Below are 17718 nucleotides of genomic sequence, written 5' to 3'. Positions count from 1 at the left end.
ATCTGCTCATCCAGACAGAATATTGGTGATCATTCAGATTATTGTAGTAATTTATTAATTAGCTTAATCCTTTTTACGAAGGTTGTCCTAAGGTCTTTTTAATAACTTTGTTTCATTAGGTTGTCTTGTGTAAATACTTTGACAATTGAAAACAGGCTGTTTCAAAAGTAGCAGTTAAATTGTACTGGTAAATAAGCTGATATTCTCCTTTGCCATTCTCCCAGGCCATGGTGCAGTGTACTTGGACAGTATTTAAGCAGCAAATTCCTCGCCACAGAATTTTTAAAACAAAAAATGTAATGGAAATCTTGATGTCACTGCAGGACAGTGTCATTGTCTTTCTAATGCATTTAATTGGAAGTTTTCACTTACAATTTAACAATGATATCAAGATTGAATTAGTACTAAATATATGTGTATATATATATTTTATATATATATATATATGTGTGTGTGTGTGTGTGTGTGTTTGTATTTCTACAAACCATTATGATCTCCAGCATGTTTCTTGATCTAGCTTGCCAAAATATTGTAATAATCAATTTTGCCCAGGTCTTGCCAGGACCCTGACCAAATGGTGTCTTCCACAATGGTATCACAGATTCTGTAATTCTTGCTGCACCCTGGATCTCACAAGGACTCTCATGGTCTGTGCACTTGGCAGCTTAGCACCACTCAGCTGTTTGCTTGCTGCCCCTCCATTGGGAGACAAGGAGAGGGTGGAAGGTTGAATGAAAGAAAACTAGTGAATTGAAATACAGACAATTTAATAGGGAAAGCAAAAGCTGTGTGAAGCAATGCAAAATATAGAATTCAATCAACTCCTTTCCATCAGTGAACAAGTGTTCAGCCATTTCTTAGGATCATTAAGGCTGGAAAAGACTTCTTAAAAATTATCAAGTCCAGCCATTAACCTACCATTGCCAGTTCTACCACTAAACCATGTCCCTATGCACAACATCTACACTCTTTTTGAACTCTTCCAGGGATGGTTATTCCACTACTCTCCTGGGTAGCCTGGATCAGTACTTGATAACCCTTTCAGTGAAGAAATTTTTCCCAACATCCAGTGTGAACCTCCCCTGATGCATCTGTCCTGACACTTGTTACCCTAGAGAAGAGACTGACCCCCTGTGCTCTCTGGGAGTTGCAGAGGGTGATAAGGCCCCTCCTGAGCCTCCCTTTCCCCAGGCTAAACTCCCCCAGCTCCCTCAGCTGCTGTTTGTTGGACTTGTGCTCCAGACATTTCCCCAGCTCCGCTGCCCTTCTCTGGACACTCCATCACCTCAAGGTCTCTCCTATGTGAGGGGCCTAAAGCTGAACATGGGATTCAAGGTGTGGCCTCACCAGTGCCAAGTACAGTGTGTTTTATCACTTCCCGAATCCTGTTGGCCACAGTATTTCTAAGTTCCATTTAGAACTCACATTTCTAAATTTCACATTACCAGGAAGGCAGTATTTCATCACACATAACCCCTACTTAGGAAGACAAGCATCAAAACTCTGAATTTCTCCCTTGCTTCCTCCTTCTTTTCCCAAATTTATTTCTGAGCATGATGTTCTTGTGCTATGAGTTATCCCTTTGATTGATTTGGCTTGGCCCCTCCCAACTTCTTGTTCATCCCCAGCCTACTTTCTGTATATCAGCATTAGAAATAGAGAAGGCCTGAACGCTGTGCAGGACTGTTCAGCAACAGCTAAAACATGGATGTGTTATCAACGTTCTTTTGGTCACAAATCCAATTTACAGCACCATAGGAGTTCCTGTGAAGTTAGCTCCACACCAGCCAAAACCAGCAGAAGGAATAGCAAATCATATCAACACAGTCTTAAAAAATAAAGATAACCCAGTACCTGGTTTCTCCTGCAATACTGAGCTACCATTTTTATCATACTCCACTTTCTTATGCGTGGAATATTATAAAAGTACCCAGTTGATATTGAAAGAAGACTAGTTCTGCTTTAAATAAAATTGCAGTTGAATTGTGCATTATCATTTCAAATAGAAAAACATACTCTTCTAAATATTTTCCCTGTTTATGCCTATTGATGTGAAAAGTGAGGTATATTTATCTCTGTCAGTGTGACAGAAAATTTTATCCTTATGTGTGTGAATAATGTGTATTTTTTTAAAAAGAGAGAGAGAGAGAATACATTCCTGCCACTGTCCTAGGACAGTAAGTTCTATATATTACGTTTATTGGGACACTTTTTAGTGAGCTCTTTTGTATACTAGAAGGAGAAAAACCACCTGGATTACTCACTTGTCCACTTTTTCTCATTTTCTCTTGTTCTTCTTTTGCTTTATAATGTTATGCTTTATGGTATCTAATCAGACACACCTAATTTTATATCATTTGCTTCTCATCTTTTGACATCTTAATTCTACCTTATTCTGAGATGAATTTTCAGTAGGTTGTCAGATTCTACAATGATTGACTCTATTTTTCTGTCAGTTACCTGATTCATTTGAATCTTTATAATGGTGGATGGTACTTTCTGAGGCATTAGAATGGAAATCCTATAGAATTCCACATTAAAGATAGGGAAAAATAACACAGAAATCCATCTTGATTAATGGCACTAGAATAGGCATTGGACAAATGTCAAGGTCAGAGGTGTCTGCAAACTCAGCCACTTCTCTGAAATTAGCTGATAATACTGAGCATCCAATAAGCATCTGTTTTCAGTTTTATTTATTTAAAAAAGAGTTGTGGCTGGTTTAGCAAACGTAAGAAAAAATTGTCTGTTATCTTTCTGCCAGCTCACAGCAAGTATTCAAAACTCAGATGCTTTTCTGAAACTTGTGGCTTGAAAATAGGGCTGGAACTCATAGATATTGAGGTTTTTCCCACACGCGCAATTCCCATCATTTCTAGCCAATGTGAAATTGGAAATACTGTAGGGGAAAAAAGTCCTGGTTTGCTTATACTGAAGTGTTTACATTTCCTAATTATAATTAATACCAATTAAATCTAATACTTGCTGTGTTGTAACAAAAAACACTGAGAGTGTTATGGAGACTGACATTCTAAAATGCTAGAGGGGATAAACTGTACTTCTGCTGATGTCAGTGCTGGTTTGTATAACTGCATGTAATGTAGCCCAGTGCCTTCAGCAGGGAATTAGGTGCCAGAAGCTTTGGGTTCTATTCCCAGTTTAGCTACTTTATATGTGATGGTAGCAGTTGGTTAATATCCTTTTCAGAGAGTGCCCCTCTTTCCTGATACACAGAATGTTAAATAAAGATTCTTGCTAGGTATTGTAGTGAAAGATAATAGTTTTCAAGTACTTAGTGAATCCCACATTAAAGACATCTTGTGTAAACTGTCTTAATGCTTCACTAGCTGTATTTGATATGCCTATGCTTTTTGGAAAAGGCTTAGATTATTCACAAAGTTGAAATAATCTTTAGTAAATCTAATTATGTGCAACAATTATATTAGTTATCCTATAGTATGGAGAACTACTGATTATTATAAATTAGTATTCACTTACTGTATTTCCATTGAAATGACCGTGTGGGGCGGTTAAAAATATGTTCATAATTATTTTCCTTTTAAATTGCCATGATATGCAAGAAGGTCTTTGAAAGTATGAAATTATTGTGTGGTCTGGAATGCTCTTTAGTTCATTGAATTCTTGCTCAGAATTTCTTAGAAAAAAACTCCTCTTTTCATATGAAACTATCTCTCACCAAAAAGAAATCAGAATACTTAGATGACTATGAGAAAGATGCAAACTACTCTATTTTGAAAAGGAGAAAAAAATATTTTTGTTACTGCAACTGTGCAGCTCACTAGAAGGGCTATTATTGGGGTTTTCCATGTTGTTTCGTATTCTCCTTGTGCATTCCCTCAAGAATAATACAAATGAGAAAGTAAATGACATACAGGAGTAGGTGACTAATGTTAATTAAATTTATTTCTTATTTTGCCACCTGACTATTTCATCTTGTTTGTCCATTCTAGTAAATGTAGAAATAAATAGCACACATTCATGCAGGATCTTGCAAAATATGTTTCCAAATTCTTCTTCATTGGGTCTGGGTCAGAAAGCATGCAAAATATTTAATCTGGGCTTGGGGTCCTCCCTCCTGAACTAGAATGTGAAAATGAAGTCTTTATGCTTTGTAGCAGTTAGAGTGGGAAAAGTGTATCTACTTCTCTTCATTTCTCTAAGAATAAAGCATCTTGATGATGAAGACTCTGCCACTCTAGGAATTCATTTAATTTAGAACAGAGTCAGGGAAGTGAGTAGTCTGATGTCGAGACAGAACAATTTTTGAATTTCATTAGTAGTGGAAAGTAAAGCTATTTGGGAAAGGTGCATGATACACTGATGTGACCAAGGTAACAAGCAAGATGGAGAGGGAGTGATTTGTAAAATAGAGTCATCTATTGAGATTAATCCCAAACAAAAAGAAATTGTCCTATGTTTAGAATTCTAGCCTAACATTTGGGAAACATTGGTTAGATTAATTGCTTTGCTACAACTTCTGTGTGTTGTATACTACATAAAAGGTCAACATTGTGCTATCTATGGGACTGTGCAATAGAAAAACAGTCGTAGACCAAACTAGTCACCACAGCATTATGTCAGGAGCTAGTGAGTTTTTCAGACAAGCTTAGCAACCATATGGAAACAGTCCACAAATCCACTTTTAACTGCTGAGTGATTTCATCTTAATAATTTTAGCCAGGCTGCAGTAGCTACCTGGGCGTGCATCCAGTCCAATGCACTTTCAAATGGATTTCTGGTATAAAACAGGAATTTTGAGCCACATTTACTTATCTGCCTGTTGATGTGCACCACAGAGGATTATTGAGGTAGTCCATTGAGAAAGAAGATAATAAATAAATTCTATTAAGAAGGCCATGAAGGCTGGAGCTGAGTTGAGGCTGTTCAGCCAGGAGAAGAGAAAGCTCTGGGGACACCTTACAGCATCTAAATCTGCCTTCCAGTATCTAAATCTAGAGCTGGAGAGGGTCTTCTCATGAAGATATGTAGAGATAGACAAGGGAGAATGGCTTGAAACTGAAAAAAAATGTAAGTTTAGATTAGAAAATAAGAGAGAAATTCTTCACTGTAAGGTTGGTGAGGCACAGGGACAATTTGCCCAGAGAAACTGTGATTTGCCCCATTCCTGAAAGTGTTCAAGGCCAGGTTGGATGGGGCTCTGAACACTTGGTTTACTTGTTCCAACCAGCCCATGGCAGCAGAGTTGGAACTAGATGTCCTTTAGGGTCCCATACAACCCAAACCATTCTATGAGTCTATGGTAAAAGATGGTAGCTGGCCAACTTTGAGTTTCTTGTTCATCATTTCCTACTAGTTCCTCAATATGTAAATATTCTCTCCAAGATGTTGTTCTTGTGCTATACATGGTGAATTCAGGTGCTCATACATGGTGAATTATCTTCTCATCTAGTAGCATCTATTGTATTAACCCTGGAAAAGCAACCTTTTATTAGTTTATAGCCCTGTACATATTTTCGGTGTAGGAGGATAATATAATAGTTTTATATTAATTTTTTATTTATATAAAAAGTATTTCCACTCAAAATTACTGCTTTTCTCTCAAAGCAGTCTATGAAGTATAAAGCAAGATGTTAATGTCCTTTAGCAGTAGTGAATCAGAAGTCAAGAACACTCCAAGGCACCATTTTTCCAAGATAAAATACTTGTTTTTTCTCTCTTACTATCATCAGGACATAGCTTTATACATCTTACTACAGTCAAAGATTAGAAAGAAAATTGCATTGTCACTTATTTTCTTTCATAGTGTGACAATATTATATTGTTTTTAAGACAGATACAGAGATTATCTTTTAAGTTGTTACTCAAAGCACCTACCTGGTAAAGCTTGTCTGTAATGACATCCCAAAATATCAGGAACCTCTGGGAACTATTTAAAATTCTTGATTCTCTGTAATAAAATTACAGCTTTTCTCTCCAAGAACATTAACAGAAAGAAATAGAAGTATTCTAAAATTGTATATGAAGTTATCACATATTTGTCTTCCCACTTGTGTTGTATTCCTCTGCTCTAAAATACATGTCAGATTACAGATTATGGTGCTTGTGTTGCATTTTATTTGTTAAACTCTTGAATGTTTTAATGCTGAACAAGTGAAGTAAGAAAATCAAGAATCATTTTTAAGAACACTGTTACATTTCAGTAACAGCTGTCTGTTAAAATACCATGTGTAAACAACAGCAGAAGAGCAATAGCACTTGCAAGGATCTTACAATTGACCAGATTTTTCTTACCTACAAGTATGAAGCTGCTTCTGTCAGCTAAAAAATTTATCTCTGAACAGATAACCATTCCTACAAAGTACGAGACTCTTCCAGATTGTGTGACTATCCACTCTGCATATCAAATACTGCTTCTTCCTCTTGTGAATAAAATGTCCAGATATGAAGACTTTTAACTTCAAAGCTTTATTTCTGTTCTACTTATCGTAACTTCTTTTTCATTTCATTTGTTTTCACTGAGATGTTTTATTATCTCTGCCACACATATGCATTTCTCACATTAAACAGTGTGGGAGGATATTTATGTCCAGTGTCAAACATGAAAAATATGTCATACTTCCTTGCAGTGATAATGTTTGCTTAAAACTTTTTATGCTTCCCAGCAATGACATTACAGACCAGGCAAAATTTGTGTTCAGATCTGGAACGCTGTTTCATATGCCAGGAGCAGAATTACTTTAATCTTTCAAACTTTGTGATAGACATAACTGTTTTCATCACTCAAAAGATTGTCATACTTAAACAGATGAAAGAGTGATTTACATAAATTGGCATGAGTCTGCAAAGCACAGAACCTTACTGCTGGGTACTCTGAGATTATATAGTTACACAATAGCCCCAGTCCATAAGACACCAAATAAGTTGTCCTGGAATGTGATTGCATCCATATGCCTCCTAAGTAATGCACTATTGACAATGAACTGATTCAAAGAACAAGAATTTACTCTGAAGTGAGTATTTTCTCCCACACTGCTAGAAGAACTATCAACTTCAAAGTCCTGAAAATTGGTGTTAATTACAGCTATGACTTTTCAGGAAACTTTCAATTTATTATTTTTGAAGCAGATGTACATCAAATTACTATAGCCGGTTTCACTATATCACTTCTTACTATACAGATTGGAAGATTATTGTGTATTATGAATGTAATTTAGAAAAACTGGTAATTGAAAATGCAATGGTCGTCTCCTCTTAGAAAACAAGGAGGAAATCTCCTATAGAAAACAGTTCCTTCCAACTTCCTTTCAATTTGATTGTGGTATACTGAATTACCATGGCTGTTACAAAGTCACTGGCATGACAAGATAGAGAAGGATTAATGGCAGCTAAGTGACGTAATGAATGTTAGTGTTAATACCATTGATTTAATACAAAATTATTATGTATATGATAGTTATAAAATCTATTCCTAGAATTACTGATGCCTTTACTATAACCACTATCAGCTATCTGGAGTTCAACATCCTCTTTAAATTCTCATTGTAACCTCTATTTGCTGTTAAAATCCACTGTATTTCTTCCATTCTCTTTATCATAGACTTAAGAGGTAAACAGAGCTGTAGGTTATATATGCTGGCTTTGCATAGAGAGCCTATTAGGCTCTTCTTTTTGTCCAGCTGGGTTTTTTCACTATACTCTTAGGAATCTCCTGCTTGATCTCCTATTTATCTTTTTTTCCTTTTGTGTCTTCATGTTCTGATATTCAAAGTCAGAATTCAACAGATAGAAATTAAATCTTGTCTAAGCTTTTTCGAAGGAAATGAAGATGTTCACTGATTCGTTACTTTAGATTATATAACTTATGAGCAGTTGTTTACATACATGGAAGATACTGCTGCAAGGAAAGAGCAGAGCCAAGAATTGGAAAGGATTGGATAGAAGAGATTCATGCACTTAAATAATGAAAAGCCCAAACGCACTTGGTCTCCAGAGACCCCAGTCTCTCAACCTCACACTGGTCACTCTTACCTTGTGTTTGTCCCCTGTGCTCTGTAATTTCACACCATTAAGCCTGGAAAAGCCCTACAGTGCAACATATCATACAAACTGATTATGACAGTAGCATGCTTAATCTGGTATGCAGTTATGTGGAATTTCTCTGTAGACTTCTGTAATTTTGGTATGTTAATACTTTTTCTCAGTCATTTTTTGGACCTGTGCAAGCACATGAATATCCTGTTTTAATGCTTTCCAGCATGATTGATAAAAAATACTAGACACTGAACATTTCATCAAGAAATTGAAGCTCTCTGTGTTAGATTCTTTTATGGTGTGAGCTCTGATTTCCTTTTTAAGCAATAAGAACAGGTAAAACTTGCAGTCTTGTTGAACAGGATGGACCATTGTTTTGTGAACAGAAATATTAATCACAATGTTCATAGGGCAGTTATCAGAAATTTCAAACTAGTTAAAGGATATAGCACCAGGTTGCTACTAAGCTCTCAAAATAGAGGAATGACAGAGTAAAACCATATGGATAGTACAGTATTGTGAGATTACAGCTGTGATTAAAGACAGACTTCTCCAAAATGTAAAGAAAGGGTCTGATTTCAGGTCATCATTCAACCCTTCCTGTAACTTCTCTGATGCTTCTATATCTAAATACTTCAGATGCCAGGGCAGGGTATTTTAAAAATTACCTTTGCCCTGTGAAGAGCCTTTACCATGCTTTTGAACACCTTGAGGTGGAGATATCAGAAGTTTTATTTCTCTTAAGAGATGTATGTATGAAATTGATTAGAACAGTACTTCTTTCATGGCATATAAATCAATTCAAACTTTTTAGCATCAGAATTTTTCAGCTATCTAAACATTGTTCCAAGTCAACCATTTTGAAAGCATCAAAAAATAGCTTTTAAGTACTTCAGCTTCTGAACTGACTTCAGGATATAACTGTTTGTACAAAGCATGTGTATGAAGTCCTGGGAATGTCTTACAGTCTGAAATGTCCCTCCACAAAGTGTTGCCATCTCTGGAACAGAATGTGGGATTACAGAGATTGCTGGTGCCCCAGGACAGGCAGGGATACCTGACTAGACACAACAGGGTATCTTCTCTGGCCAAGCAGAAATCTTCAAACATTAAAAAGTATCATGCTAAAAGGAAAAAACTGCTCTATAAAATGTGTTTAATTTGATTATCTATGGAGTTATCAGTACAGTTTATTGGTAAATCTTAGAGTGTGTTTCCTTAACTTCAGTTTTACACAAAGGGCTTGACCCACCATTGATATGAAGTGGAATTGGATAGGGCATATGTTAAAGATTATTAAACTTTATGCGTCAGGAATTCTTTACTTACATGTATTTGGGCAGCTCTTAGACCAGAGAATCTCCAGGTTTAATGAGGAGAGCTAATTCTATGATGTCTATTTGAAATAATGGTAGGGGAACTTTGACTATTCTCCCTTGACTGTTCTTTCTTTTAAATTCCAGTCATTTTTAATTGTAATGGAATTTGATACAGGTTTGGTTTCGTCATGAATGAAGTAAATTTTCTCAGGATTTAAAATTTCTTTCCAAATTTCTGATTTTTTTTAAAGTAAGTTGCCCTTTTAAATACTTGATGTAAAGAAGATTCTGTTGTTATAGATACAGTGAACCAAATGTCAATGTATGTTATTACTTGCACCTGCATATGATTTATTAACTTTTAAATTTTTTTAAAATTAATTTAAATTTTAAAACTTTCTTGTTCTAACAGAGACAAAAACTAAGAGTAATTAAGCTTATTATGACTGTTTCCTTACAACATAAGAATTTAGATGCAAATTATTCATGTTAATTACCTTTCTCAGAAATAGTGCTTGTGTGGCTCAATAGACAATATCAAATCAAAATGGAAGTCAAATAAAACTTTAACTATGACTATAATTATTGAGTAAAAGCCATTTCTAAGAGATAGGAGGTATCTCATAAACACAGAGGTAATAATAAAGGCCTAGAGGTACAGCAAGCACAAAGTCTGCAGTGATGTGCTGAGCTGGTGCACTCACATTCCCTGGTCTTGTTATCCAATAGTTATGTCCTCTTCTTTCCTTTTATATGAGAATCAACATATACATATTAAAATATTTCCATACACTGCAGGGAAAAATCCTATGCTCCCAGCATAGAGTCAATAGAAAATAAGCAAGCTGTAAAACACCAAAATAGATCAGGTAGATGCAGCAATAACTCTTGTTATTTTCCCAGTCTTTAATTAGGCTGAGATTTATTTTTTTATATACACTCTCATTTTTCTCATCATGGTTGTATCTGAGTACTTTCAAAGAATGAATCAAATGACCTGACTAATGTGTCACACATGCTTTACTTTTCCCAAGATCTCCCCATAAGGAGAATAGTAGGTTTCCAGGTTTTTATTTAGAAATAGAGAGATCCTGTTTTTAAATACAGTCTTCTAAGTGTTTATCACAGAGAAGACAAGCTCGGAAAAATATCAGTGCCTTGTATTTGAATGCAGTTTGGTGTTTCTTGTTTCTTCATCATTAAAAAGAATCCTAACAAAATATTTTTTAATGTTAGTATCCTGTATTTTATTTGTGGTAAGGAGAAATATTCCAGGTCTAAGTTTGCCTCTTTTTTACATTTTATTTCAAATTAAAGGCTTTTCAAACTAGTATCTAGATAAATTTTCCTACATAAATTGAAGTTCTAGAAAATCTTTGAGTTAAAAAAAAAGAATTTATGCATTGTAAGTAGGAAACAATTTGACAAATATTTGTTGTTTCATAGAGGAAATTACAATATTTTTGTTTAAGAAAATATTGAACCTATAAGTATTTTTAACTAATTGCCATAACTATTTGTTTAGAATTTACATATTTCAATAGAAGGAATTTTTCTATTGTTGTTCTCTTTAATTAGAAGTAATAAGACACCCATGCCTTTTCATAAAAGCATATGTGATTTGAGAGGAATATATTTTCTTCATTTTTGTTCTTGTTTAATTCTACCTATTTGAACACCATGTTCCTCAAGCTGAATCTTAGGGTTTTACACTAAATATGAATCTTTCTAAACAGTACTGCTGCTGGTTAAAAATGTAGAATTTTATTGAAAGATTTTTACTTTCTTGTTTAATGCATACAAATTTTTTTCTTAAACAAAATCCTGCTAGGTGTTCTTCAAATTCAGTTTTGATTCAGGTGTTGAGAAGACTGAATTAAACTAAAGAGGCCAAACTACATCAGATTTAGTTATATTAACAGATAAATGTGGGTAAGTTTGCTGTATATCTCCTTATAATTAATCTATAGTTTAAGAAGACATTTTCAGAGAAAGGGGTGTTTATTTGACACATTTCACATCATTAAAATGCAGTTACAGATTCTAAAAAAATAGGAAAAATCTACCTTAATAATTTCACCTTGCTTTTAAATGTGAATATCCAATATCAATACTTAGGTTTAATTTGATTTTCATTTTTATTTTATTTACTCTCAAATATGGGTAGCTTTGTATTTGAAAATCTATAGTCTATAGGGCTAAGCAAAAAGGGAAAAGTGATTGTCATACTTACAAGCAACACATTTTTAGAAGGTCAAACTGATTCAATTCATTCTCAATAATGTAGTTTTTCTGCTCATGCTTTTTATTGACAGCCTTTGTTTCTTAAAGAAACTTCATTGCTATTTTTCTGTTTAAAGAGAAACATAGCAAAGAAACAGATGTGTCCCATATAAAATATGCAATAAATCTTGTCTCACAAATTCTTTGCTCTGAACTTTCTGACAGAAACTGTCAAATATCCACTTTAATTCTAGTATAAAATGTTCACTTTGTGTCATGGCGCCAACCACCATATGCTGGAATAAAGTCAGTAAGCAGCAATAAAAAAAGGCAACGTATGCACCTTTGAAACAGTACAAGCAATCAACAGTGAGAAAGGTCTATATAAATCTGTGGAGAATTAATCTCAGCTTTGCCACTATCCTGCTGTGCATTTACAATGAGACTTTGCTCCCGACCACCAGAAGTGGCCAGCTTTGCAGAGGAGTGTACCCTAATGAGGGGAAAACGCAGGGAAACAAAGCAGCGCTTTTAACCCCCCGCCCCCGAGGTTTGGATCACCTAGAAGAGCGTGTCCTAGTGTGTTCAAACGTGTGGGGCCACGGCACATCACGGGTTCCTGTACTTTAGCTGATCATGTGAAACCAATCTTGGCCGAGCTCAATCAGCAGAAATAACTCGAGCTTCATAAATCGCTGTTATCATTCCACAGAAGGAGGCTTTGCTATGGATTTTCTCTCTTCAGACTTTTCAGGCCACAGATTTCACACAGCTTTTCTGAAATTAGTTTAATTATATTTGTATAATTATTCATGCTTTACCAAACAGATTAGCAGTTGGTTCACTATCAATTAATTTTTTTCCTCAATAGTACTCTTTTTTTTTTTTGAGATGACCTACTTCTTATTGGCTTTCAATAATCATTCAACTATTTAAAAAAATGGTCCTTGGTATAAGAATGCGCCAATCTTCAAAATTTTTACTTTTGCTTACAAAAAGAGATTGTAGTTACAGATAATCTGGATAGTTAGTTTTCCCAGATGAAGAAAAGATTGGATTTAACCTTGTTCTGTTTGAAAGGATTAGAACTAATTGTTCAGTTCCGTAAACTCTTTAGATACATGTAGTCAGAGATTAATCTTGGAATTAAAACACCACTTTACAGGTGTTTACTAGAAAGAAAGTAGAATTAGAAAATGTATCTTTCTAGTGCTGAGTATTACCATGCTTTAAAAAATAGTTATTATCTGGATCACCAAAGTGTGGGAGAATGTGAGATTAATGTCTTGGTTACATTTTAAGAGAGTGGAGTTTCAAATAATTTAATTGAATGAATTAAATTGAAAAATGCAATGCTAACTCTTCTTTTGTAATTAATGCCTCCAGAAAAAAGGAAAATAAGATTAGGGTTAGTCCTAGTTTTAATAAAAAAATTACTCTTTTGTATGATAGCTAATTTTTGTTTAGTTTAAAAATCTTCTTTCACAAAATAGAATAGAAGCATCATACCGAGAAACATACATTTTAAGAAATAAAAAAATTTATGAAAATAAATATAACTTTTTTTTTCTTCATGGTTAGCTTTAATGTTCTGGTAAAATGACCTTCAACACTTTGTTCTGGCACATTTATAGACAGCATTATCACTTTAAAAAGAAAACATAATTTCCTAGGTTTTTTATTACCTATGATAATAAACACTTTCTTGAATGTGTTGCTTGAGCATGTTCTGCTGGTATTGTGTGTCTCTCTGTGTGTGCAAGTGTCTGTAATTCATTATGTTTTCATAACATTAAAAATACTGAATCTAATATTTAACAATTTCTATATGGTAAACATTAATTTTTTTCTTGATGCATACCTAATATACAGATTGACAACTTATATTCCTGGTAACTTGTGGGATATTTATTTGTTAAAAAGCTTTCCAAGACTGCTCAGAGACTCTTTGTGCTGTAAGAACATTTATACATTCACATCATTGGATGTGGGTTTCTTAGTTAAAAAAAAACTTTTGCACCACTGCAGAAGAAAATAAACTTGTGAGAACTGTTTCAGGGAAGGGTGATTAAGACCTCATGGCAGCAAGTGTTCTGAAGATTGTTTTGAAAGGATTTAAGATGTCTATACCAGTATTTAAACTGTCTAAAAAAATGGCATAGCTAAATTCCATGTTAAAAATGTGATATATTTTCATTTAAAGAAGAGATAAAAGAAACAAGGCTCATGTGATCACACTGCTTTTTGATTATTCCCCTGCCAATAATTTTTAATGCATTGTCCAATTTTTACCAAATGTGACAAGGTCAAAATTGGTTAGAGATCCTGAGATATTAAGCTCTTAAAATCTCAATAAAAATACGTGGCTAAATAGACAAGAGTGACCCTATTAGCCTTCCAAGGAGAGCAAGGCTGTACCATGAACTCACCCCTTAATTAAACATTAATGAATCCATCTGGGAACTAGCTGAAGTACAGACCCACAGTAGACCAAAGTTTCATTGATTCCATTCTCCCAGAGCTTCTTGTTTAACTGAAAGCTTAGAGGAAAAATCTCTCCATGGGCATGGGACTGTTTTATGTGGGGATTTTTTGCATTGTGATAGAAAACTGTATTAGTCATACAGTCAAATACTTCCGTGGAATTCCCAGGCTGTCTGTTCAATTCCATGAGTTTATAAAGCCTACCAATTAGAAATCAGTAACTGGCTAAAGACAGTTTATCAAGTAATACTTATTAGAAAATTATTTGCTAGGAAGTTGTGTATAGAACATAATTTTTTTTTCACTATTTCTGAAATGCAGCATTTTTATAAGGCAAAAAAGCAGCAGCATGAGAATGGTGGACTGTAGTCATTGGAAATAATTTGCATTCATATTCAAATTTGAAATTTAATACAGTTCAACAAAAAAAAAAAAACAGCAAATGTTTTACACTGGAGTATTCTCTCATGTTTACTATGTTTATACATGGAATTAACTAAGTAATAAGAATTATTTTGTTTAGAACTAAATTAAAAGTAATACTGTTTTCCAAAATACAGAATTGTATTAGAAGTAGCTCAATATAAAAATAAAGAAATAGGAGAAAATTCAGGTTTTATGTATAGCTCTAGACAGATAGAAGTTTCTCGAGAATATCTCTTCCTAGATCAGGATACACAACTCCTTTAGAATTTTTGAAGCATCATAATTTGTGAAAAATTTAAGATTATTCAGAAAACTTGCTCAATAATTAGAATTAAAAGTATAAATATCTGAAATTGCAGAATTATTTTTTACTGTGAGTACCTAATTTCTGAGGACTTCTATACCCTCTGCTGCTAAATTCTTTATTATATAATATGTTTTCAAAAAGTAAAACTGTTCTAAAATTAGGTTCAATCTGTATGAAATGAAAAACTTCATCCTAGTAGCATATGACACTAGAGTAGAAAATTATTTTCCATGTCTTTAACAATTCCAAGGCCCCAATTTTCATACTGAGCACCCAGACTCACAGTTGTTAGTCATACCATGTTTTTAAAAAGCAATATATTTCCAGGGTTTCAAAATTTTAAAAAATTAAGACAATCCATTTTCTGAATCTACATTCTTTTGCATTCATATGTGGATTTTTGTTAATACTTGTTTATTTGCACTTGACATTTTTAAATTTGTTTGAAAGATACTAATGATTTTATTTCCATTCCTTTAAAATTGGCATTTCAAGAAAGCAGATTCTGGCAGTGTCAGGTATTAAAATACAATTTCACATGTTATATAATATAAATTATTTTATAACATTTCTAATGTGTTCTATTCTTGGCCTTTTATGTAGAGCCCAGTCTTTTTCTAGACAGTGAGATTACACTAAGAATAAAAAGATTAAATGGGTGTTGAACATACTTATGAGCACTTTAATGAATTGTTAGCTACATGCTGTTGGCTTTGCTATCATCAGCAAGAACAGTAAAGCTTCATACTGCATTGAAAACTACAGATTGTTTAACATCTGGACACTGAAAGTTGGACACCTTTACAAGTTGTTGGACACCTTTGCTATAATTTTTTTAAAAAGCACTATAGTCTTGATTATTATGTATTTAAGCAGCCAAATTATCCAATTTGTCTAAATCTCAGGATTCATCTCCATGGCTGTGTGATTACTCTCCATGGCTGTGTGCTGTTGTACTGGGTCCAGCTGGGATGGAGCTAATATTCTTCGTATCAGCTGGTGTGGGATGTGGTTTGGGTTTGTGGCTAAAACAGTGTTGATAGTACAGAAGTGTTTTGGCTATTGTTGAGCGGCACTTGCACATTGTCAGGATGTTCTCTTTGTCCCACTCTGTCCCCTCAGTGATAGGCATGGGTGGGCAAGAATTGGAAGGGGTCACAACCTGGATGGCTGACTCAAACTCTGCGTTCCATGCATGTAATGTCATGGTCAGCAATGAAGAAGGAGAGGAAAGGATTTTGGGAGAGGTAGTATTGCTCCAAAAATGGTGATGCATCACTCTGCCCTTGCATTGCTTCAGTTTTTTCTTCCTCTTTTCTTCATGTATTGAACTGTGTTTATCTTGACCCATAAGTTTCTTCTCAGTTTTGCTCTTCCTGTTGTCTCCTCTGTCTGCCTGAGGGGGAAGGGGGAAAAGTGAGTGAGTGGCTGTGGGGTGCATAGCTACTGGCCACAGTTAACCCACAGTGATTCTAACATAGCAGCCCTTGGGATGGGATTGAGATTCTTTGTGGTAGTTCTTTGCAGCTCAAAGAAATGCCATGTACTAGCAAGGGAAAATTTTGTTTTCCATCAGGCTACTTTTAGGTCAATATGGCTTGAGTCAAGCATTTCCTAAAAATTAAATCTGTTCAAAAATTTTCCGTGTTAACAGATCTATTGAAATCAAAACCAAAGAAGGCTTATTTCATCCTGCTCTAATCCTGCTGGTCATAGTACAACCGTAGTGCAGTGTGCTAGTAGTTTGAACACATCAAGAATTTTGTTCAGAAACAGAAAAACTGTTTAACTGCAGAGCTTTTGATGATCCTCTGTAGTCATTTTGCCCACCTAGGACACCTGTGAGGTTTTTCTTCCATTCTCCAAAATCCCTGATTACACAGGTTAATTAAACAATTTCTTGAGGGTAGAAATAGATCTACTACACTTTTAGCCTGGGAGCCTTCTGGGTTCAACTTCTGATACCCAAGTATATCACCAGTGATAAAATCTAAGAGATTTGGATCTGTTTTCAAGTGGTGATAATGCTTTCAAAGCATGGTTCACGCTTTACAAAGACTGAGAAAACAAGGTCAATTGTCACTTGTTCTCCTAACTTGATAATGTCATAGAATGTGACTTTCCTTACCTTGGGAAAAGATAACCTCTTGGGGGGTATACTGTGTTTCTAGGATGGGGTTCATGTTTTGGCTACATTTCAACATGCCTACCTAAGAGGTTTTAGTTTTGACTAATGAGGAAGGTGGGTTCCCGTGAGACTAGAAATGTCATAATAACCTTTTGTCACTGTGTTAACAGTCTCTGTCCAGGATTTATAAAGCTCCAAGAGGAAAGTCAGTAGGGGTTTTGTTTTGGTTCATTGGTTGGTTTTGTTGTTTACTTTTGAGGTTGAGTTTTGGTTGAGGTTTTTTGGTTTTTTTTGTTTATGTCTTACTATAAATTCTGTCTTAACCTTAACTGTGATTGATTGGAAGACATGAGTCAGAAAAGGCATATGTCCCTCCTCAAGGGAAAAAAAAAATCAAATACCTTGTTTTAGGGTGGTGTTTTTTCCTATGCAGAAAACACTGTAATTTACAAAGCAGTCTCCTAAAGTTCTTAAAGCATGTATTTTCGAATCACAGAAACTTGGCCTTGGAATATAAAATTAAGAGTTCTGATATCCCCACCCTAAAGGGTAGTTATTACAGTTTTCTTGTAATTGTGGAAATTTTCACTGCTCCAAAATGCTTTAAAAATTGTAAAAACTTTATGCATCAGATCTTTCAATTAGGAAAGTAGTAAAATACTGAAAAACAAAAGAAAAGCTGTAATGTGTCCAACTAAATCAATACAATTGAGTGAGTTATCATTCTTAAGTGCATTCATATATTTAAGGTCTGAGAGAAATACCAGAAAATTTGTTTAGTCAGACTCAATGACTAGACTTTTTCACTAGAGGGGCAG

At 34.6% G+C, this 17718-nt stretch overlaps 1 protein-coding gene across 5 annotated transcripts in view; it reads left to right on the top strand.

Moving 5' to 3' along the window:
- The window catches only part of FMN1 (formin 1), a 172817-nt gene that overhangs the window by 130963 nt on the left and 24136 nt on the right, over positions 1-17718 (top strand). The window lies entirely within an intron of this gene.

Source organism: Melospiza melodia, chromosome 6 (genome assembly GCF_035770615.1).
Source record: "Melospiza melodia melodia isolate bMelMel2 chromosome 6, bMelMel2.pri, whole genome shotgun sequence".
NCBI classification, from domain to species: Eukaryota; Metazoa; Chordata; class Aves; order Passeriformes; family Passerellidae; genus Melospiza; species Melospiza melodia.
The sequence above is the reverse complement of the archived record's forward strand: the minus strand, read 5'-3'. Positions and strand labels throughout refer to the sequence as shown.